This window comes from Callospermophilus lateralis, unplaced genomic scaffold (genome assembly GCF_048772815.1).
Source record: "Callospermophilus lateralis isolate mCalLat2 unplaced genomic scaffold, mCalLat2.hap1 Scaffold_260, whole genome shotgun sequence".
NCBI lineage: Eukaryota > Metazoa > Chordata > Mammalia > Rodentia > Sciuridae > Callospermophilus > Callospermophilus lateralis.
In genome coordinates this window covers 213589-239213 of record NW_027513384.1, presented here as the reverse complement: position 1 = coordinate 239213, position 25625 = coordinate 213589, and the positions used below count along the sequence as shown (strand labels likewise).

The following is a 25625-nucleotide window of genomic DNA, read 5'->3' as shown; positions in this document are numbered from 1 at the left end:
ATATTCAAAATGTCATTGAAAGTCTATAGTCATGCTACAGCTGTTATCAGTGTGTGGTGGGCTTACCACTGTAAATATGTCCCTATCTGCTGCTGCTTCTCATAGTGACTTAGATTTTTCTTTATTTTGGAGGTCATTTAAAATGTTAATTTAAAAGATATTTTAAATTTTATTTCTTGGCAAAATGTTGTTTTAATAATTTTCCATACATGCTATGAAAAATTACATTTGTTGGATTTGAACAACAGTAATTTATGTTTGCACAGGTCTGGAGGAAGAAGTTTGATATTAGTTCCAGTAGATAAAAACTGAAGTATTGGCAGGGCCACATGCCCCCCAGAGGAAAAGTTGCTCCATTCCTGTTTGCCTTCTGATGATTGGCAACGTTTTTAGTCTGTTGGCTCCGTGCAGCGTTCAAGGAGAACATCTTCAGATTTTACCTTACTTTGTATTGACATCACCTTCTCTCCTCTGTTTATCAGACACCCTTTTTCCCTCTTTTATAAGGTCACATATAATTGTATTTAGAAACCAAGCACAAGCTGAGATAATTTCTCTCAAAGTTCTTTTCCTTATCACATCATTTTGCAGGGAGACATTTTCTTTTTTTAAATATTTTTTTTATTGGTTGTTCAAAACATTACAAAGCTCATGGCATATCATCTTCCATACATTTGATTCAAATGGGTTATCAGCTCCCATTTTTACCCCAAATACAAGTTGCAGAATCACATCGGTTACACATCCACATTTTTACATAATACCATATTAATGACTGTTGTATTCTGCTACCTTTCTTATCCCCTACTATCCCCCCCTCCCCTTCCCTCTCCTCTTCCCTCTCTACCCCGTCTGCTGTGGTTTAATTCTCTCCCTTTTTTTTCCCTTTCCCCTCACAAACTCTTATATGTAGTTTTATGTAACAAAGAGGGTCTCCTTCCATTTCCATACAGTTTCCCTTCTCTCTCCCTCTCTCCCACCCCACTCGTCTCTGTTAAATGTTAATCTTTTCCTCATGCTCTTCTTCCCTGTTCTGATCTTGGTTACTCTCTTTATATCAAAGGAGACATTTTCTAGCATACCACAATAAAATCTGATTTATCAAATATCTGAATGTAAACCTTTGTAAATATACTATTATTGTCTGTAGATTTAAACATTCATATTTTCTTTTTTTTTACTAAATACACTCAAGCACTATGATTTTGAGTTATTTGAATATATAATTACTTGATCAACTATATGAAATAAAATATATAATTTAATTGCATATAATTGTAATATTTGTTTTTTTTTCAAGATTATCTTTTGTCTTTGATTCTGCTGATGGTCCACTGCTCATTAAACACTTTCTGGACCTTTGCCATATGCTACCCTTAGTTCCATAGGTATGTGGTATAGCAGAAAACAAATGAATAAAAACAATAAGAAAGAAATTTTAAAGCCATAAAAACTTAGAAGTCTGTAGGAACAAGCAAAAGAGTAACTGTGAAGGCATATTGCCTCTAAATTGCTATGCAAATATTATATATTATTTAATAAACCCCGCACTAATCACATAGTCCCTATAGCTAGAACAATATCAACATATATCTTTGTATCATGCTGTTATAGAAGAAAATTCTCTAAAATGTAGGGGTTTAAAAAAGCATTTCTTCTGTCAGTCAACAGTGTGCCTTGGGCCAACTTTTGTGGTTGTTTGCTGGTCTTCTATGATTACTCAAAAGGCTGTGATCAATAAACATCGCTTGAGCTGTATGATCATGAGGGCCACGTTTAGGATACTCATGATTTTCCTTCTGGCCATGTGTTTCCGTAGGATCAACATAGGCATTCTCATAAGGTGAATAAATCCAAAGCAAAAATGGAACAGAGCATGCCCCAGGTGCAGTCACTTTTAACTTTTTACACTGCAAGTTTTGGCTCCCTATTTACCCAAATCATGTCACATGATGAGGTCCTCAGGCAATGTTCAGAGCATGGATATAAAGAAGCATGTATCATTGATTATTGGTGTTATAATATTATCCCACATTTCTTGTTTTTTTTTTTAAGCAATTTATGCAGTGTCTTTAAAAATGCTTGATTATTCCATACCCGGGACCTAAGGGAATCTTTAATTATTTACAGGAAAGATTTTATGCCCTTGAAAATGCTCAATTTATTAGTGTCTACAGCTTCATACATGAAATATTATTACATTGTTTTAAATTAAAAAGGGTCTTCTGTTTACCCTTTGGAAATTCAAAATATCACTGAACAAAATATTTGGAACAATGATATTACCACTGTACAAGAGTTACTAAATTTCTTAGACATGTAAGCCAAAAGAAACCAGAAAATGTGGATAGAAAACATACTTGCATGAGACTGTAGAATGAGATGCTTTCAAATAATGTACTTTCATAATATCTAACCAAATAGTTTCTTATTAAATCCTCCTCAAATTTCTCTCATATCTGAATGTTCTTGTTAAAATTAACTACCTGTTCATTATTTTCTAACATGCTAAATTTTGTGTTAAGCATAAAGAAAACAATTGAATAGTTTATTACTTCATTTATTCTTGTAAGAATTTGTTTCCTGCTTTATGGACAGAATACTACGATAAGTCTATACATGCCATACTCTGGACGGAAAAGTAAAACAAATCCACATGCGATTAGTTAAAGAGAATTAGGCTACATAATAAAGTGAAAGTGTCACCTCATTAATTTTACAAAGATAAAATTCATGAATAATAATTATGTTTCATGACATTTATTGACTACTTTGCATGGATTTCAAGAAGGTACACTAAGCACTGGGAAAATGTGCAATTGATTAATCCACCATAAGATTAAAGAATAGAAACACAATTTCCTTCAGATATATAGTATATATACATACAATCTGATGGAATTCTTTTATTTTAATAGAATGGAAAAAATAAGAATGAGCCACATGTGGTGGCTGGAATGCCAGTGACTTGGAAGGCTGAGACAGGAGGATCCTGAGTTCAAAGCCAGCCAGCAAGAATGTGAGGTACTAAGTAACTCAGTGAAACCTTGTCTCTAAATAAAATGTAAAATAGGACTGGAGATGTAGTTAAGTGGTAGAGTGGTCCTGAGTTCAATCATCAGTATCAAAAAAAAAAAAAAGGAAGAAGAATGACTTTATAATTTTTACATTTCCTTGTATAATATAACATCTCAGCCTACTAAATTATCAATAAATATTTGTTGCAAAAATAAACAAAATGTTGAATTATTGAATATAAAGCTACCTGCCTATTTAATAAAATGCTAAAATTTATAAAAATTATGACTTGAAATAGTTTAATATTGTTGTAGGCTATTTTTAAAATGAACCTGTTATCTGATTGGATAAATGAGTTTTGGTACAGCTACTATGAAAAAAGTTATTTGTTTATCTAAAGCAAAACATTTCATATAAGCCCAAGAAAAAAATCATTCTTAAATACTTCAGTAACTTTTAGTGATAATCTTAGTAACCTGAGCCTGAAAACTTGCAAAAAATGATGGCTCTATTAAAGAAGCTTTATACCATGTATTTTTTTGTGTGTGTTATCTAAAGAAAAAACAATTGAATATTTGTTACTTATGTTATATGGATGTATTAAGACATGTACAGTTTTGTGTCCAAATTATTTATTGTTTATCTGGCCTAATTCATGTAAAGACATATAAAAATGCCATGATTTTTCCAATGTAGCTTCTTTACTGACTGGCACAAAATAGATACACAATGAATGGTATTTCTTGAAAGAATGAATAAATGACAATGACAGCACTCAAGAGAATATTAACATAATTCTGATAGTGATCTGAAAACCCTGACAACTTGATAATCAGCAAAATAAAAGATAGATAAATTCTTAGAAGAAAAAGATAAAAAAAATGTATAGTGACTTGAAAAATATCTTCCTTAGAGCTTTATCCGTTAAAATAATTTTCAAGAGTACAAGCAGTATAGTATGCATTGGCTCAGATACTATCAAATTGATACTACTGAAAATTGTGCAAATGCTATCTATAAGAGACAAGGGAAGAAGGATGAAGTGGGAAACTGTGGAACAAAGAGAATTACTAGTTACTCTATAAAGCTGCAAGTATGATTTTCTGCAGAGATTAGCTAGAAGGGTGGGTGTGTGCCAGTGAATGTAAATGAAACCACCAGATAATTTTTAAACAACTTCTATAACAAATGACAAGAGAAACCGGCCAGGGATAAGTAAGTGATTATCAAGCTTAGGGATGTCAAGAAGAGACAGAGAAATGAAACTGGAAGAGCTTAACTCCTGAAGGAAATTCAACAAAAGCTCCTATAAGAGTTTTCAAAATTATTAACTTTGAGGCCGTGGAAAATTGTATAACTTCTAGTGTCTCAGTTTTCACATGTGAAAAAAAAATTAGATGTTTAAATCTGACCACAAACAAATTGACAAAACAGCATATTTTGCTTTTCCTTCAGAGTGAAAACTGAATCCTAAAGCAAGACTTTTGTTAGGGAAGAGGTTTGCCTGTCTAATTGTACTGATTGTCAATGAGAGTGGCTTCTTTTGATAGAAGGGTCCACTTCAGAAGTGAAGTGCCTGAGAAGGAAAGGAACAGACATCAGAGCAGATGAACTTCTACATCTTTATGCAGAAACAATTCTTTGTGGAGTTTAAAACTGAGCATTTTTTTTCTGATCTCATTTTTATCATTTCTGTTTTTGTAAAACTGGGCTTTTATTCTGACCTTTGTTTTTACTGTTGCTATTTATATTTTACCTTTTTTAAGAGAGAGAGAGAGAGAGAGAGAGAGAATTTTTTAATATTTATTTTTTAGTTTTTTGGCAGACACAATATTTTGTTTGTATGTGGTGCTGAGGATTGAACCTGGGTCGCACCCGCACGCATGCCAGGTGAGCACACTACCACTTGAGCCACATCCCCAGCCCACTGTTATCATTTTTATTGGAAATACTTTTCTCCTCAGAAAACTTGTCACGTAAGAGTTATATAACTGTAGGTGCATTTTAAACTCAAGCTGATAATTTCCATAAGGTTTTTGTGTAGATTAAATGAAAAGATGGCAGTAACTGAAACATGAATGTTATTGCTTAATATTCATTCAAATAATTATTCCAGTCGAAAATTACATGTCTATATTTTAAAATGCATTTCACTAAGTCCTAAATATTTTTAAATTATGAATTGTGCTATTGTTTCTTTATGAAGTTTTCTTAGAACTCTATAAATTAATCATATTATTTGAATATCTACAAGGTAGCATTCCTTGAGAGATAAATTCTCTGAAACAAAATACAGCATACTTATGAGAACAAAGCTTTAAGCATATCTCTAATTTGCTTTGTGAATTTGACTTAATCTTTTCTAGCCACTCAGAGATGCCATAATGAGGCTGGATTTTTAAGGGTAATAATTTCAGATTTTCCTCATTTTCTATCTACAGCTGGAACATTCATATGCTGTGTGCATGATGTATTTTTATCATTTTAGTTTGCATATGACCTTTTCATTTTTCAAGAATTTAAAGGAGTTTATAATAAATGCTCATTATTAACCACTAATGAGCAAAGCCTAAGGTTTTTCTCTGCTCATTCTTTGTGTCCATAGTTTAATAATTTGTTGAGAAATGGCATCTTCCATGTTTTATTCCTAAATAACAACTTGGTATGTGATATTGCCATAATTGAACAAGTGTGTATAAAATAGCCAGCCATAATATACCAAACCCTACTTCCATTTCATAATGTTGAGGGGTTTAAGAACAGTACATCCACCATTTTTAATATTTAGAGGAATGTGTATATGTATATACACACACATAAACAATAGTATTTCAAAAATCATCTGAACAGGCTATTATAATTGAATGTTCAGCAAATTTTACTTGTTTTTTTCTCATGTATCATCAGCAACTCACTTTTATTCTAGTATATATTTAGGCAAGTCTAATTTTCACTTTTTATTTTAACTTTGCATTTTTGTATAGAGAAAATTTAAGCAACAACATATAAGAGTATATGTTGACAATGAATGAAAAAAACATTTCTGAACTACAAATAGAAAGAAAAATAGTTTGGAAACACTAAAGAGAGTAAACACCAGATAATAAAATAAAATTCTTTGTCACAGAAAAGTACTTTGAAAAGTCATAGACTTGAGATATATTTTTAGTGAAACATTGATATTTAATCAGAAGAGTAGAGAAATCTCCTAGTCCCTCACACTCCCCAAATGCAAATGAACTGTAGTATAATATTTCATATATGCCAATTAAAAGTCATAGATGATCAGAGTAAAGAAAAAAGAAGTATTGATATTTTCTATATAAATACTGAGTATACATAAATAAGAAATGGATGCAACAAGATGTGTTTCAGATTTTGGTTTATTTTTTGTATATTTGAATATTTGCATGTGCATAATGAGATATCTTGGGGATAGAACCCAAACCTAATCATAAAATGTTTCATTTGCAATTTATATTAATAATCTCTTGGTATTTTTTTACCATATTTTTAGAGTGCATATAATTTGACTGTGACTTCTTCCATGAAGCCTATTATGACATTTCAACTTGTGGTGTCATGATGGTAATCATAAGATTTTAGATTTTGAAGCATATTGAATTTGGTTTTTCAGATAACCTGCACTTAAAAATAGGTTTAAAATTATTAAGAGGTAAAAATAAAGAGGTAAATGTATGCAATGCTAGCATTAATCAAAAGAAAGCTGTAATAGCTATACAAAATTTAGAAAAAACTAATTTCAAAACACAAATTTTCAGGCATAAAGAAGGACATTTATCAGGTGTTAGGAAGGTATCAACCCTCCAAGAAGAACCACAATGATAGATAAGTGAATGAGGCAAAAGAAACAGACATTATGGGAGAGATAGAAAAATCCAAAATTTTATTAGGAACTTCCACATCTATTTGTTGGATAGATATTTACAAATCAAATTGGTAAAAAAGTCAGTGAAGATATGAATGAGATGTACCTACCTGTCCATTTTATGTAATTGACATTGAATATTCCATCCAAAGACAGTACCATGCACATTCTTTTCAAACAGGTATGGAACATTAACCAAAATAAACCATATTCTTGGCTAAAAACTTGCCCGAGCAAACTTATAAAATTAAAAATAATACAAAATAAAATGCAGAAGTCAAACAAAATATTTTCTAGATTTTCAGTGGAATTAAAAGTATAAATCACTTGAATCAAAGTGTGAAATATGATATATCAAGAAGTATGTAATGTTTTGAACAACCAACAATAAAAATTAATAAAAACAAAAATAAATAAAAGTATAAATCAATAACAGAAACTTGGAAAAAAGCTTAACTGTTTCTACATTAAAGATTCTTCTCTAAATAATACATAAACTAAGGAAGTTTTCAGAGAAGTTAAAAATATGTAGGACCCAATGGAAATTAAAATGTATCCTGTTAAAATTTCAGGGACATGGTGTAAATTTTCTCTTCAGAGAAAAGCATGTATAAAGTTGGACCACTGTGGAGTGTACCTGCAATCCCATCTCCACATAAACAGAGAAGGAGCATCAGGAATGCAAGAAAAGCCTGGAAAACATATAAAAACCCCACCTCAAAAATGCATATATTTAAAAACTAGTTAAACTGATGTTCTACCTAAAACATCATAGAAAAAAGATTAATATAAACCACATAAGGTAAAAGAAATAGTAACAATTAGAACAGAAGGTGGGAGTGGTTGCTCAAAACTGTAATGTAGCTACTAGGCATGATGAGGCAGGAGGTGCAGGAATTCAAAGTCAGCCTGGGCAACACAGTGAGACCCTGTCTTAAAATTTTGAAAAAAGGTGCCCAGGGATATCTCAGTGATAAAGTGCTGCTGAAGTCATTCCCAGCCCTGCAAAACAAAAACAACAACTATAAATAAAATAAAATAAAATAGAGCAGAAATAAATGAAAATAGGAAACAGTATAATAAAAAATCTGTTTCATTGAAATATATAAATGACCAGTTTATTTTTATTTAGCAATCAAACTAACCATGAAAAAAGTAATAAGACAAAGATTAGCAACACCAGAAACAAATTAAAATTGATCACCATTCTTGTGAATTTGAGAGGCATAGAAATTATAACTAGTGAATTCTGTGACCAAGTCTAGGGTCACAAATTTTATATCCTTGATACCAGAGTCCTATTGTAAGACACAAACTAAAAACAAAAACAAACAAACCTCCACCTCACACAAGAAGAAATAGATATCCCTGCACCTATTAAATCAATTAAACACACAATAAGTTTATACTAAAAATGTAACAGGTCCTGATTATATCACTTGGGATTTCTTCCAAACTTCAAGTAAGAATAATACCAATTCTAAATAATATGTTTCCAAAATATACAAGGATATATAATACTAGCTAATGTATTTTATGAAGCTAACATTACCCTAATATCAAAACTAGAAGTGATATTCAAAGAAAGGAAATCCAGGTTATATGTATATAACAAACACAGGTGATTCATTTCAAGTCTGCTTCGATATTCAATATTTGTAAATGTTATCTACAATGCCGATTGATTTACCAAGAAAAATCATTATAATCATACAATGAAGAGAAAAAATATTGACAAAGTCCAACAATCATTCTCTATTTTTTAAAAAGTCTCAACAAATTAAAATAGAAAGCAATATTCCTAACTTGATTTTACCTAAAAAAAATTATCTAACATCAATCACAATACAGGAACATGACAAGAATATCTGCCATAACTATTTCTTCAACATTGCAGTGAAATTCTTACCTAGAACAATGAAATAAATAAAAGGATATATTGATTTTAAAGGAAGAAATAAATATTTGTTTATTTGAGTATGACATAAATGTCTATGTATAAAATTTGCAATGTACAAAAATCTCAAATGATTAGCAAATATAGCAATATTACAGGATGCAAGTTCATTTAGAATGAGTCAATTTCTTTCCTATATACCAGTGAACAATTAAAATTTTAAAAGTTTTATATGCCATTTACAATACACACCAAAAAAGAACCATTTGTGTATAAATCTAATAAATTATATACAAGGTCTTTACACAGACTACAAAAACTATTAAATAAAGTAAGAGACATATAAATAAATTGAGAAGTAGTCAATGTTTAAGGATTAGGATATTCATTTTTGTTGAGAAGTGAATCCCTTCCAAATCAATTTAAAGATTTGAGTCATTACAATGAAATTCTAAGAAAATTACCTCCTGACTATCAACAAATTTGTTCAAAATGAGTATTAAAAATCAAAAACCTTCAATGACCAACACAACATTGAAAAGAAAAACAGGAGTACTCACATTCTCTATCTCAAGACTTAAAGAAAGTGATGGTGATCAAAAGACTGTGGTTTTGTGAAGGAGTAGACACAAAGATCAATAGCACTGAACAGAAAGTCCAGAAATATACTCCTAAAAGCCACTGGACTTCTAAATATTTTCCCAAGTAATTTGAAACTGATGTTCTACCTAAAACATCATAGAAAAAAGATTAATATAAACCACATAAGGTAAAAGAAATAGTAACAATTAGAACAGAAGGTGGGAGTGGTTGCTCACAAAGACCTGTATGTGAATCTGTATAAATCTTTATTTACCATCTCTGAAAGCTAGAAGCAACCAAGGTGTCCTTCAGTAGCCAAATTGATAAACTGGTACATCCATACAGTGGAATGAATTCCATAAAAACAAATGCATTATCACATCACACAAAGTCAAAGATGACTCTTAAATTCATATTGCCAAGAAAAACATCCAGTGTACAAGGGCTACACAATGTATTATTCTATTTATATAACATCATGGAAGTCAAAAACACAAAGATAGTTCATAATTCATGTTTCACAATAGTCTAGAGAAGTCTCTGGAGATTACGAGAAGTGCAGCAGATTTTCTTTTTTAAAGCAGTAAAACTATTTTGTTGAGACTAAAATAGTAAACTAACAACACTATAAATGTGTCAAAATCTATAGACCATTATATTACAAACAGTAACTTTTAATATGCAAACTAGAATTTTTATTTAGGAGATAAAATGATCTAAAAATTGAAAGAGAATGTGACAAAATAATCTCACTGTTTGACAAATGGTCAAAACTGCATCACTGGTAAAGTTATGATGAGTGACATTGAAAAATCTAAGACTGAAGGCTAAAGAATTCTGATAAAGTCGTCTTATGGCTTAATAGTTCTTAAACACTATACTGGGATTGAAGAATTCCTAAATGGAGGACCGATGCTAAGAGGTAGTTTTCTCAGTAATGGAGTGAACGTTTTTCATAAACAAGAAAGACTACAAACAATGATGTAGGTGGTAAAGAATTATAGATGTGATGTTACCCTGACTCATTCTGAGCCTAATGAAGCCACCACAGATGGTTACACACTGCAACACTTACAGACAGATTCTGATGCTCACACATGTATTTTCTTGTTCTATTATCTGAAGACCTGAAACACACACCTGGTAATGAGAAGCACTTTTACCTTCCCACAAATTTGTAAGATAATTTCCAACAAAAAGAAATAAGCCTTTTTGAAGAAATGGCTAATTCCAGAACTCTGTCAAAATAGTTTATAAGACAAGACTGGAGATTGCAGTGGCAGACTGTAAGACAGTGTTCAGAATATACTAAGAACCAAACACACACACACACACACACACACACAAAAAAAAAAACTATTGAGGATATGCAAAGGGCTATACGAATGAATGGAAATAGGTTTATGAATAAAGTAACATTGAATTATAGGCCAAAATATCAAATATCTATGAGTCCATTGTCACATAAATAGATGACTAAATATATAAATTGAGAATAGACACATATCTCATGCAAAATTAAAATGTTTTATGATGAAACTCTGCTCTTAAGTCACAGAACATAGCTCCATGCCTCTTACATGTGGGCAACATGAAGAAACTCTCTTGCAAGAACTGCATAAGTATTTGGGGAAAATTAGCAATGTACAATAAGAAAACGTGAAAAACTAACTCAGCCAGAGGATAAAAGTTAATATCAACAGTGATGTCATTTGAATAGCATATCATTCTGATCTATGTGAAGAGAGTGGCACTTTATCTCTCTGTTCTTCCCCAGAACACATCCTCAGTCAAATCATGAAGTGAAAATATCTTACCAATACCCAGTGAGGGACAGTCCACAAAGCACCTGATCAGTAATCCTTCAGACTTCCAAGAACCTGTGAAGTAGAAATCTGAGAAACTGTCACAGCCATGAGAATCTTAGAGTGACCATATGCAATGACAACCCTGCATGGGATCCTGAACGGTGAAAGCACATTAGGTAAAAATAAGGAAAAATACAGATTTTAATTGACTGAAAATTATCAGTACTGGTTCATGTCTGTAATCCCAGCAGCCCAGGGAGCTGAGACAGGAGGATTTTGAGTTCAAATCCAGCCTCAACATAGTGAGGACTTAAGCAACTCAATGAGACCCTGTCTCTAAATAAAATACAAAATAGGGCTGTAGAAGTGGCTCAGTGGTCAAGTGCCCCTGAGTTCAATCTCTGGTACCCTAACAAAAAATTATGTAAGAGTAGGGGAAACTAAATATAGGGTATTTATATGTATATATACACATATGTTCATATTTATACATATATAAGTTTTCTGCACTTAGTAATTTTAAAAGTTTATTTTTAACAGTTGTTTTATTACTATAACAGCAATACAATGAGAGAGTGGCAATAGTATTGGAAATAAAGATTATTTATATCTCGGTGGAATTATATTGACATAATAGGGCAAGTGATAGGAAGGTTTTGTGTGTGTGTGTGTGTGTGTGTGTGTGTGAGAAAGAGAGAGAGAGAGAGAGAGAGAGAGAGAGAGAGAGAGAACAAAGAGTTTAGAGTACATTAGAGTCCATTTAACAACAGAAATATTACATTCAGAAAGTGGAATATATAGATTTGGATCTAATGAATTCAAAGCCAATGAATTGCCAGGAGTATATATTTAGAAAGTAGCAAATACTACTTACTTATGAATATGTTTTATATATAATATATATATATATATATATATATATATATATATATATATATATATATATGCTATAGGAATTATATGTATGTATATTGTGTATATAGATATACACACATAAATTTAAGAATTCTTTGAATGTTATTTTCTATAGAGATAAAAATTGCTTCATGAAAAAACTCCAAATGTTGATGATACCAAAACAAAGAAAGAAATGAAAACAGAGTGAGAACTCAGTGGAATTACCTCTGTAGAACATGTGAGGGTATAAAATACTTAAAAAAAAGAATGAACCGAGGGGTGGAAGCAGAATTTGAAGATGAGAGATGACAATGTGCTTAAAACCATGGAAATCACAGGAAGATGAAAGGAAAGGTCGTTGAGGGTTTCAATTTTGAAGTTACTAGTGAGCTTCAAAAGAGACAGACTTCAGGCTGTTAGTCATGAGTGAGTGAGGTAGGAGAGTACAGTACACTGTACCTCATTACTGACTGAAGTGTGCATTTCAGAATTCTGTTAAGGTCCTGGCTCTGCCACTTGCTTTTGTCTAAATAGAGGCCTTTCGTTACATTTTTAAACCTGATATACTAATTTACAAAATAATAATGATAATTAGTGTCTCATCAATGTATTCTAAGAATTAAATGTTTATAGTATAATTGTTAGCATAGTGTGTGCTCAGTAGAAACTATATTTTAGTTGTTGCATTTTTTAAAAATGGTTACAGGGCAGAAATTTGGAAAGAAAAATTTGATAATTGTTACTGACCATCTTAAATCATTCAGTGACCATATATATATAGTAATTTTCAATCAGGTCAAGCACCATATTCAGTGAATGATGTATTGGGAGAAATATAAGGTAAGTAAATTACTTTTGGAATTTGTATCTTTAGTGTTGCTAAAGGTTAAGGTAGGAGTGCACTCAAGGCAGCTAAAAAGAAGTGACATTGAACATAACTGCATTGAAAAATAAAGGCCAAGGTTGTATTTAGATGACTTATGTGAATGCAGTAAAAGGTATAATGCAAGGTGGTTTCCTATATTTGGATTACTGGTAATACACACATGGATATCTTCAATTTTGTAATAGAGTTCTATTTGTACTGGGGAAAAATCTTGTGTCATTCAGTCTTGACTCTTGGGTAAGATATTGGATATCAGAAACAATGGTGTTATTTTCTTGATTAAGTATAATAATATGTTGTATTATGAACCATAATTCCAAGAAGTTCCTGTTGTTTTTATTTTTCATTGTAGAGTAGTAAATAACAGTGTTGTGGTTGGAAAACCATTGAGAAAATACCAAGAATGGAAGTTAACATTAGATTTATTTAACTCTCCATGAATAAAGAACTTTACTTCCTATTCATTTTTTATTTCTCAACTTTGCACAAGTTGTTTGGGTATCAGTACATCCCATAACATTAATTTTAAAGTGAGACAATAAAAAATGTGATTAAACATAAATACCTAAGGAATTTCAGAACTTTGGAAAAAATAGAGATTCAGACTGACTGTTATAAAAATATGTGCACTAAGAATTTCAAGAAACTTGAACAATGTGGTGGTTCATAAAAAAAATTAGACTTATTAACATGCAATGGCTAATATATAAGTGTATTATTTATATAGTGTAACATATATTAACCAACCATGAGGATTTAGTCTCACTGTTTTATAACAAATGTCAGAGACAAATTATTAAGGTTATCCAAGTCTTTATATAATTGTGACTGTTTATATGTCTCTGCCATAATTAGACAGAGTGATGAAGATAAATAACATAATGTTAAGGAAACAAATATTTATGAATCATCTAGAAATGCTATTTTTATATTATTCGTATATGCACATCAGTGTATTTGTATTTTTACACAATAAAGAATGTGGCATATTGTCTAATAGCAGTCAAGAGTTTTGGGTAAATGACTGGAAGTTTGGTGGAACAGGGATGTGTGAAATTATAAACTCCAGAACTCATATTGCTGCTGTTTGAGATTCTATTTCTCAACAGAATACTTAAAAGTTTCAGAATTTGTTCATATCATGTTTGGCAGAAAACTGAAATGAGATCTGAATTTGAAATGGAATACATTACAATTAAATCTATAGTTCTTTTTTCTGTACTCATTTGAAGCTCATAATGTATGAAAGAATAAAAAAGTGTAACTATTTTTAAAAAGAAGCTACAATTAACATCATCACAGAAAATGAAGACTCATTTAAATATGACTCATCTAAATATAAGAGCAGAGCAAGCAGGAAAAAAAGAGAACTACCAAGAAAATTATTATCACGAAAATAGGATAAATTATTAAAAGATACAAAATTAAATATAAGACAATGAGCCATTACATCCAGACCACCAAACAAACAAACAAACAAAACAGCAACAAAATAATGAATACCAGAAAATCTGCCAGAAGTGAAGGTTCTGAGGCTGCATATTTACAGAAGCCCTCATATATCTAGTCCTAAGAATTAGGAAATTCTCATCCTTGGCTCATTAGTATGAAATTTTGTAACTCCGAGGGTAAGAAAAAAATTTTAATATCATCCAACACAAACCATTTCACATACACATGAAAGAGTAGTGCAATCATATTTGTCTCTTCAGCTGAGTTGTATGCCAGAATATGATAGAATACTTAAAATAATGAGGAAGGAACGAATACAACAAGAACTGAATATCCGGACAAGCTGCTGCAGTTCAGGAGGCAAAAATAGATATTTTCAAGCAGGGGGTGATTTATACAATGATCCATTGTACAGGCATACTCTTTGGAAGGATACTGAGACTGTTTACTGATTTTTTTATCACCTCGTTTTTATTTCTAGTCACAGTTTGACCACCTCACATATAATACATATGCAGTTACATCTGTTATTAGTAATTCTCAGTTTTATACAATAGCTATTGAAAATTTTGCAAAGATTTCTATAGGGAATAGTGAATATCTTTTAATCTTTCCTTTCGATGATTTATTTTTCCTCTTTGCCTCAAGATCTGGGCTGTAGCTATTTTCGTACTATTTTCTCTCTCTTCCTATGCACACCTAAAGAACTTCCGCATCTGTATTTTAAAAATGGCTCCTTTCTGTGATACAAGTGGAAAATTTTAATGTATGATCAATCAACGACATACTTCAAAGATTTCTGTGATTTATGACTTAAAGATCTCTATGAGTCTCAAGATTTTTTTGTAATCCACAAATGATTTAATGGACTTGTGATTATAGCTAGAATTTAATAGCCAATAAATTTCAGAGGAAGCTTACAAAACATTAGGGTGCAACAAATTAAATTTACCACAGTGACCACTAGAACATTGAGAGATGAAGAAGGAACTTGCCTCCTTGGACATTACTAGCCAGAGACAGAATTTGGTACAAAAGCAATTTTATATTATTTCTAGTGTATCAATCACAAAGTTTCAGTGCTAGATGTTGATAAATATTCTTTGAATAAAATCAAAGGTAGTATATTTAAAAATTTATAAGTAACATGCTTACTTATATATAATATGTACATATATATTTCTATAAAGATACATATGCAAGACAATAAAATTATAGTTTAATTATAGTTAATAGTCAATATTTACCCATATAAATATAAATTATTAATAATTTTATATTGCTTATAGCTTGAATGAAGTTTTGTCATTGTTAATATAAATTTTTTAAAAAATTGACTGGGTTTCTGGTTCAGTGAGAGAGTGCTTGCCTGCTACATTGAGGTACTGGGTTCTATATTCAGCAGCACATAAAAATAATTTAAAAATAAAGGTATTGTGTCCATCTACAACTAAAAAATATTTAAAAATAAAAATATTGATATATTAAATCTCTTTTTTGTCATAGCATAAAAAAGTATTCTGTAACACTTCTAATTAGTTAATACTAACAGATCTCTTTCCCCATATCAATTTTTCTAGTTTCCCATTGTAATGAAGATTATTTTCATCACTTTCTTTTGACATAATTGGGTGGTTGGCTATTAGAAATCAAATGTTTTTTTTGGTTAAAAAAAAAGGTTGCTGTGATGATCTGTATTGTTGTTATATGCCAAATCCCTATGCTGAAATCTATCTCCTAATTTGTCTTTGCGACTGCATTCAATGCTAGGGACCTAGAAGAGATAAGTAAGGTAAAAAAGAGGTTACATGACTAAGACCAAATCTAATATTCAGCAGGTTCTTTTAAAAAAGTAAATAAAAACATAAACACAGAGTGAAGACAATGTAAAAACACAGAACAAAGAATTTATCCTAAAGCAAAGAGAAAGGCCTCAGAAGAAACCAACCCTCCAGAACTGTAAGGAAAAGCACCTCTTGTTAAGCATTTCAATCTTTGATATTTTGTTAAAGTAGTCCTACCACACAAATAGTGTTGAAAATGTAAAAGAGAGAGATGTCCTAAAAATAAAATTTATTAATATGATTAAAATAAGATCCACAGGTTTCATACTTTGGCTTAGTATTTTAGTCACATGGTTTCACATAATCTGCCCCTCCTAATTTTCTTCACATCACATGGCTTCTGTTGAATTTAGATCCAATGATATTCCTTTACAAAATGTCAAATGCAATAATTTCTGCCAATAATAATCATTTCAAAAGGGAATGATATTGCACATTAACCTTCTTCAGGAGGTTTTTCTTCATTACATAGTGAATCATGTTGTGTGGGCAAATCTAGAAATTATCTTAATTTTTCTCTTGGGAAAGATGATGATATTATAAGCTTCCTAAAAAAGTATGTAAATATTTCCCAAAGTGTACTATATTAGAAAGTATTATACTACATGAATATTGTAGTTCTCAGGAATGAGACTGAAGTAAAAACTGGGTGATGAGTAGAGGAAAGCAAGTTCATCAGTCATTCCTCAGAAGGAGAAAAGGAAACTATGCAACTGGTAGAAAGAGGAAAAAGATGGGAAATGCAGATTTGAAGGATCCCATTGCCATAGTATCAATAATAGATAATTTTAAAGTAAGCATTTGTGTGTGCATATGGCTGAGTATAATTTACCAGTTATTCATATTTCCACGTGATTTTCCCATATGTGAATTCTTGGTTTTATGATCTTGTAAATGTTAAATATATTCATAGATATTTTAAAACTAAAGTTAGATATTGATCTTAGATTTCAGATGGAACTACAACAACTTTAATTTTCTAATTATACATAGTGTTTATCTTTCAGAAGACACATTTATAGGTTTAATAATGAGAAATATACAACTTTAATTAGTTAATATCTGTTATGTGTATTTCTAAATAGTATACAATCCAGTTGAAATTAACATGAGTGAAGTTTACTAATATGCTCATTAAATTGAATATTTCTTAGGAACTTGTATCAAATTAAAAATCTATTTACAGGGAAGTTGTAAAGGATGATGAATCTGAGGATTGTTCTTTGTGAGATAACAAAGAGTTAACTCTGAGCTGTAGTATAGAATGGCATTCACAAAGTACATGTTAGTAAGTGCATCAGCTGACTGATTTTGCATTTGTGTCCCTTTTAAGATTTAGTCATTGGATTCAACATTCTGAAGTCCCTGACTTATTTGTTCAAAAACATAAAAAATATTTAGAGATGTATTGTGCATCTAGCCTATGTTATTTGATATGTATTTTTTTCATTGGCCAAGAAAGAATCACTAGAATGTAATAAAAATCTAAGAAACTGTAATGAATTGCTCTTTCTCTATTTAAATTAATAGTTGTTGTTCCCTTTGAAAATATTCATAGAAATAGAAGCTGGTATTTTATCTACAACTGAGAGTTTAAATGATTTAGTGACTTTTTAAAACCAATTTCCACACACCACTACAGTATAAAACAAAACCAATATTTATTTTAATGTAGAATTTTAGCCCTGAGGCCTCCCTTTATAAAGAGGGATTTTTTTCCATTTCTTTTTTAAAATTTTATTTTTTTGGAAAAAAACTAATATATTAATTAACATTTTTTAATATGAACTGATGTTACGATCAAACATTGCTTTTCAAATTCATGGCTTACATATTTAATTTGATATTATTATATTTATTTCAATTTTCTGAAAGGGTAGGAAAAGCAAATATGTCTTGGCATACAGTTTTAAAAAGAAACACCTTTGAATTATAAGAAGATGGAGATCAGAGTTTCCTTTTTGTCTCAAAAGGAATGAGAAGAGTCAGCAGGGTGCTATTGCTCCTTGAAGATGTCTTTGTTTATTCCTCTTTATCACTGAATCCTGCAACCACATCACAGCAGAGTGTAGGGTACACCACTTTAAATGATAAGAGTTTCAATAGGCACTTTAGTGGAATTAAGAAAAATCTAACACTCTTCCACCGTGATGCCACATAGCTCTCTTCGTTGTAGGTTGTCATATCAGTAAATCGTATTTAATAGGCCTGAGCATGTCTCAGCGTGTTTCTGAAATAACAAAACAAAGCAAGTACATATTATAGGATTTATCTTGTGTCAACACAATAAACCAAAACTGACAGTGTGATAAATACAGCCACTTGCTAGAAACCAGATCGTCAAAAGAATCCTGCATTATAAAGCCTGTGTGTGTGCGCGCGCGTTGATGTCTACTTGTGTTGCTCCTGTTAAAAAATCTCTCCTCCTCTGCACCTAGCCTCCGCCTCTCCCTAAGTGACTTTGTCGGGGTTGTAGCTCTCTTCTTCACGGAACATGTCAGCAAGGACCTTGAAGCGCGGTCCCCAGTCCGCCAGGTAGTCGTAGTCCTGGTCAGCATCAGTGGCCAGCTAGTCAATGGAGCTGAGCGACCTGGCTAGCGACCCTGCGCCCTCGTAGGCGAAGGTGGCCAGCGAGTCATAGGGCGGGGCAGCAGGTCCAGGTCGTGCTCCTGCAGCCTCTGATGGATGAAGTCCCTGATGTCCGTGCTGTCTTCTACCGGGGGCCTCTGGCGGGGCAGGCAAAGTGAGTCTGGCTTGATATCCCTGCGGATTTTGTTCTGTTCGAATGCTGTCGGGTTTCTCAGCACCCGGATGTCGAAGGCCTGCGTGTCCTCCTCTCCACCTCCTTCGTCGTCATAGTGAATAACGTTGTCTCTTATGTCTTCCTTGGAGGTCATCAAGGTATCCTTCTTCCTCTGCCTGCGCAATGCGATGTACAGCACAACTATGGCTGAGAGGAGACAAATTGCAATTGGGGAAAAGAAGGCAGATGAGTCATTTATCATTCCAAGAAAGTTAAAATTGATCAAGGCATGCTGTTTCCAAACTTAGATTAAAAACACTACAATCAATAGGAGCACGTATGTGTTTATGTTTTTCTCATTGTCTGAAGTCAACAACTTTATTTGGAAATGATAACAAGAAACCACAGAACAGTTATTCAAAATATCATTTTTGCCCTTATATTTCCATATTTTAGATTTCAGTTTGACAAAAATGCCGGGGTGGGTGGGGGTGGGGATGTTCTAACCATACAGAGTTGTAAGAATTGATACCAAAAAAAAAAAAAAAAAAAACTTAAATATCATCATCATCTGCAAGATGTAATTATCATGGTTAGTTTCCAAATTGTAGTATTCTCATTTGGAAATTGGAAATTTGTGTTTTTAATGAAATAAATAATTTTTTGAGGTAATCAATTAAAAATAATTAGGGGAGCAAAATCCTTTTGATTTACAATGGAAGAGTCTGGAAGACTCTTGTCATAAAACTAGAGAGTAGAGAAGAATACATCATGATGAAACTAGGTTATTTCACTTTCTCCAAAATTAGAGTCAGGGGATTGGAAGAAGGGAGGGAACCTAGGGAGGACTTCTGTACACTGGGACTTTGAGAGAAGTTTAGCAGCTCTGCACTTTCTCTATGACTTAGAGAATCCCCAAACCTAAGAGACTGTTGTTTGATTGCCTGGGAAGTATGTGAGAGACTGAAAGCCTCATAGAGAATTCCTGAATGCAAACTGGTTTAGGAGTCATCATGGCAATAAAGCAGACTATTATAGACTTCCCTGAAGTCCACCTAAAAGAAAATCAAGTAACACTGAATTCTTGGGCTTCCCATCAACTCACAAAGGAAATGAAAATGGCAGACCTAGTGAAGTCTGTGATTGGTTACAGAAGTCAAAGAATAGTGGATATTTAAGCAGACACCATGGAAAGATGAAGAGTGCCAATATTCACTACTCTGTTCGAGTGAATTCACAGCCTCTAGAATAGCACAGGTATTTTGCAGGCATTAGGAAGCATAGAATGAAGGAGTGCATGGTAGATTTCAGGGCTTTGTAATGATGAGCAGACATGTTACTTGCTACCCTGTTTCAAGGTAGCAATAAAATTGACCAATACACTCCCAATGTGCCTTCTCATTTTAATCAATTAGAAATAATTAGGGGAGCAAAATCCTTTTTACTTATATTGGAAGAGTTTGGAAGACTCTTGTCATAGAACTATAGAGTTCTTTCATCATGATAAAACTCGGTTATTTCTCCCCAGGAAATCAAACAAGTCTCCTAGGTTTTGGGATTCCCTAAGTCATAGGGAAAGTGCAGAGCTGCTAAATTGCTATGGAATTACTCTGGCATTCTAGTAGTCACAAGACAAATGAGCAGAATGAGAAAGGAACACTTGATTTGAACTTAAACCTAATTGATTATGTTCAATTCCAGATGTTAGAATTTTTTTGAATGTGCTCTTTTAAGTTTTATATCAACAGCACAAATAGATACTAATAATTATTTATTATAAATTATAAGGACATAATATTTCATTATGCTTATGAAAGTTATTTAGATGTAATTAATAATACACATGTAAATTGGACTACAACTTTATCATTCAAGACAGCATGAACATTTGTCTCAAGGCATGTTCCCACAAGGTATCATCGAATTCCTTACTCCATGTTCTACCTCCTACAAGTGGTTTAACAGATTTGCTTTCTATCCTATAGTTACTAGAAAGTGTTCATCTTTTTCAGAATATTTTTTCCTGAATGGAAAATATGCATATACAAACTTATCCCACAGTGCCCACCAGTGTATCTGTTGTAATTTGATTTTAAAGAAGTGATGCAAAATTGAAATCTCTCTGTACTAGTGTGAATATGGCAATAAATTAGAAAGTGAAATAGAAAAGCTGAACAGTTGATGGGAGAGGCAAAGCCCTGAAATTGGTTGACAGTCACTATCACAGAGATGGTGAACACATTTTACTTCAGTCCTTTTCCTTTGTTGTGTGCCTAGATATTTTAGTCAGTTTTCTTCAGAGTAGGAATAGTTAAAATTTTGATGTGAGGGGATGTGGGAAAATTGGAAGAAGAATTGCTTCTGAAAGGCAGTTTTAACTGAAGAAAATAAAATTTGGGGATTCCTTTATATTCTATTTCTTTACTGCCCTTTTCTTTCTTCTCTTTTCAGAATTTGAGAGCTTTTGTTCACCTAGTACATTTCTTAGAAGACTATAGGATCTTTTATTTAATTGTAGTAATACTAGAATATAAAATGAATTGAGAAATTGTTGCCAAAAAATAGATATTTTTAGAGAGAATCTCATTTTGCAAAGGCCACAAACTTGAAAATCCAGTTTTATATTTTAAATTATGTGATTTATGAGGGATTAAATAAAAAATATATCTCACAAAATATTGTAATATAGATAAATTATAACAAGAAGTGACAGCTCACTGAACAAAAATCTATTTACATGGTAAACTGAGAGGGAGAGCATGCCCGCTCTAGAAAGAGAGAGAGAGAGACAGAGATAGAGAAATTGTTGCCAAAAAATAGATATTTTTAGAGAGAATCTCATTTTGCAAAGGCCACAAACTTGAAAATCCAATTTTATATTTTAAATTATGTGATTTATGAGGGATTAAATAAAAAATATATCTCACAAAATATTGTAATATAGATAAATTATAACAAGAAGTGACAGCTCACTGAACAAAAATCTATTTACATGGTAAACTGAGAGGGAGAGCATGCCCGCTCTAGAAAGAGAGAGAGAGAGAGACAGAGATAGAGACATAGGAGTGTGTGAGAGAGAACTTGATCAATGTTGAAACTAACCTAAAAGTATAATGAAACATAGTAGGATTGCAATTAAAGTGCCAGTGCTCAATCCAACAGGCAGAAAAATTGCTTCCACATTACAAGACAGGATGGTACCGTCAGAGTCACACCTACAAACACGAATACTCATTGTGTTTGTACTGCTCTGGATAGGGTAGCTGCTGTCTTCTATTACAACAGGGAGGAAATACAACTCTTGCTGTCTGTGGCTGTATCCATTTCTTTTGGTTTCAATTCCAGCTGTGTTGTCTACAAAACAGGACATTCAGATAACATGGTTACTGTGAGTTTCACTTCAATTCTTTAAGTTGGTATCCACTAAGTATAAGAAGACCTTCTTGAACTGGTAAAATGCAACCTTATATTAGTTATGTCATATATCATCATGAAAACTGCCAGAAAAATAATCCTTAAAGAAGGAGGAAACACTAATCTTGTCTGCTGCAAGAATTAGCTTTCGTATTTGGAAAAAAATACAGAATGTTTTATGAGAAAAGAAGTCGTTGGGTTACTCTTTTTTCTTTTCTTATATGAAAATGTCATTGAGGAAAAGAATATTTCCACACATATTAGCATAACAAAAAATTAAAGCATTAATCTGTTGAATATCTTATATAAGAATCTATTCTTTAAAATTCATTAAAAATCTATTGATGGAGGCTATGGTTGTAGCTCAGTGGTGGAGTTCTTCCTTGCCTAGCATGTGAGGCATTGGGTTCTATTTCAGAACCACATAAAAAAATAATTAATTAATTAATTAAAGGTATTGTGTCCATCTGCAGCTAAAAAGATTATTTTTAAAAAAATCTATTGACTCTTTCAGATTAAACTTGTGATTTGTCCTGTGTTTTACATGGATCATTTATACATAAACAAATAAACATGTTTATATACGGACCCCCCATATTCACACATTCCATAGCCATGGATTGAAAATTTGAGAAAACAAGCAATGGAAAAAAATGTCCATTGCTATACATAAAGAGTAAAATTGACTGTTTATTTTTGTATCATTTACATTGTGTTAGGTATAATAAGTAACATAGAGATGATTTGAATTTTTCAGAAGGCTGTGCACAGATTATGTGTAAATACTATGAAATGCTTTATAAGAAATTTGTATTTCTGAAAACTTTGGACTCTATGGGTGTTAGGGTCCTGGAATTAATCCATAACATACCAACAGACAACTGCAGGTATGAGTGTGTGTGTGTGTGTGTGTGTGTGTGTGTGTGTGTGTGTGTGTATGCATGTGTAGGTATTTAAATGCTTTCACTCTTGCACATCAGATAAAAAAAGAGAGATGGAAAAATACATTCCAATTATAAATGTAAAAATACATAACAATTTGTGAAAATCATGAACTATTACCACTTTAATGTAATTACAAAGGAAAATCATTTTAACTTGAATAAAATTAATAGTAGTGATATTTGTAGAAATAAAATACACCAAAATTCCATTTCATATAAATTTAATTAATGTTTCAATTGAAAATATTATTTTGCATTCATTTGCTCTTTTCTTATATGTTTCTATACATGAAAGCATAAATTTTAGTTTATTTGAAAACTCTTCATTATTATTTCCAATAAACTCCCCCCAAATGTTTTATTTTTACAAATAAATTGACATGTAGTTTATTATTTATCAATATATTAACATTCATAATTCCCACTTGAAAATAGATTTAAAAATTAGAAAAATATATTACTCAATAAAATATAAGTCTGTTAAAAATGTTATCATTTCCATTATGTTACATTGTACTGTTTGTAGATACTCAATGGAGCCAACAGAAGTTACTGAAAAATGGAGTACCTTGATGAACAAAGTATACATGTGATAAGATCAGGGTTTGTTTTGGTAAGATTACTTTGTTATTATTGCAGACATAACACTTTAAAATTAAGAAACAAAACTTAAAAATGCCAGGTGTCTACTAGGATACTCCCAATTAAATTTATGTGTCAAATGATTGTGGGGACAATAAGGATAGAAAAGTGGAGACTAGTCGAAGCAATGCTAAAATCTTCAGCACTTGATGTTTTTCTACATGAATCTGAGGAAAAGGAACAAAGATTAAGTGTTGTAACCTGAGTGAAAATAATTAATAGTTTTATTTGTGTAGCAGTACTGAGGATTGAACTCAGGAATGTTCTACCTCCCAGCTACTTCCCCAGCCTTTTATGTTTTTATTTTGACACGGGTCTCGCTAGTTTGCAGAACCTCAAACTTGTGATCTTTCTGTCTCATCCTCTCGAATAATTGGAATTACAGAAATGCACCACAGTGTCTAGAATCTTTTGGGATATTTAAAATATTTATTTTCAGTTTATTATTTTTTGAAAATAGATTGCATGAAAATTGTACATTGTCAATAGTGAGGAAAAAAAAGATATAGTAAACCTCATTTCCCCACTTAAAACATTTTCTGTACCCTAAAAAGTGTACAAATATAGCTTGCAGTAAAGAAGAGCAATAATTGACATTAAATTCTGTAGCAGGTATATGTGCAGTCTATAAGCAAACACTGCTCCTGAGACCAGTGGGTCTGGTCCATATTATCATGATTATCTTGGTCTTCCAACAAAGATGGATTAGGGGGGCATAGCAGATACTCAGAGTGAGTAAGTGATATGAGCGTCAATCTTATGATCTGGAAATCTGATTTGTCTGCATTATATTCATGAATTAAACCAAGGGCATCCTGCATTGGGCTCTATGAATTCTTTCTCCATCCTCTTGTCTTCATCTTCACAGCCAGTCTCACACGATAATGCAAAGGTGCCAGGACTAATCTTTTCTCCCTCTCATGTCTTTTCCATATTACATAAGACTGATCTTCCCAAAATGAAAATCTGAACATGTTATAATGTTGCATAAACTTTTCAATGACTTACAAAATTACTCTATTTGAATTACTATACCTTTAGCTTATTTATAAATAGTGTGAACATAATGACCTGATTTGTTTTGGACAGCTCTATTTTAGATGGGTTGCTCTAACTGAAAACTATAAATATTGTCTACTTCTGTTCTCAGAAGTGTTACAATTTTCATGATAAAACATGTGCTTGTTTTATTCATAAAATCCTTCAACTTTGGGATGCTGTTTCATGTACAGCTGTTCTTCAGTCATTCTCACTCAACTTTCTTTGGTGACAATACATGGGTACTCCAATTTCTTTCTCTAATTATTTAAAGCAAACCCAGTTTTCTCAAAACATCCTTGGGCGTCTACCAATAATCACCATCATTATCATCCCATTATAATTTAAGTACTTAGTTCTAGAAACAGAATTTATTAAAACTTTAGCTTCTCACTACCCAATATTATAAAAATTGGCATTTTAATTCTTATTTTTTAGCATATAGAAATTTTGAAGCCAGGAGCAGTGTGGAACATGCCTGTAATCCCAGTGGCTCAGGAGGCTGAGACAGGGGGATAACAAGTTCAAAGCCAGCCGCAGCAAAGGCAAGGCTCAAAACAACACAGTAAGA

General features: G+C 32.0%; 1 pseudogene; it reads right to left on the bottom strand.

The window, feature by feature from the left end:
• Nucleotides 1-18673: 18673 nt before the first annotated feature.
• LOC143387339 (cadherin-12-like) overlaps nucleotides 18674-25625 on the bottom strand; it is an 80177-nt pseudogene continuing 73225 nt past the window's right edge.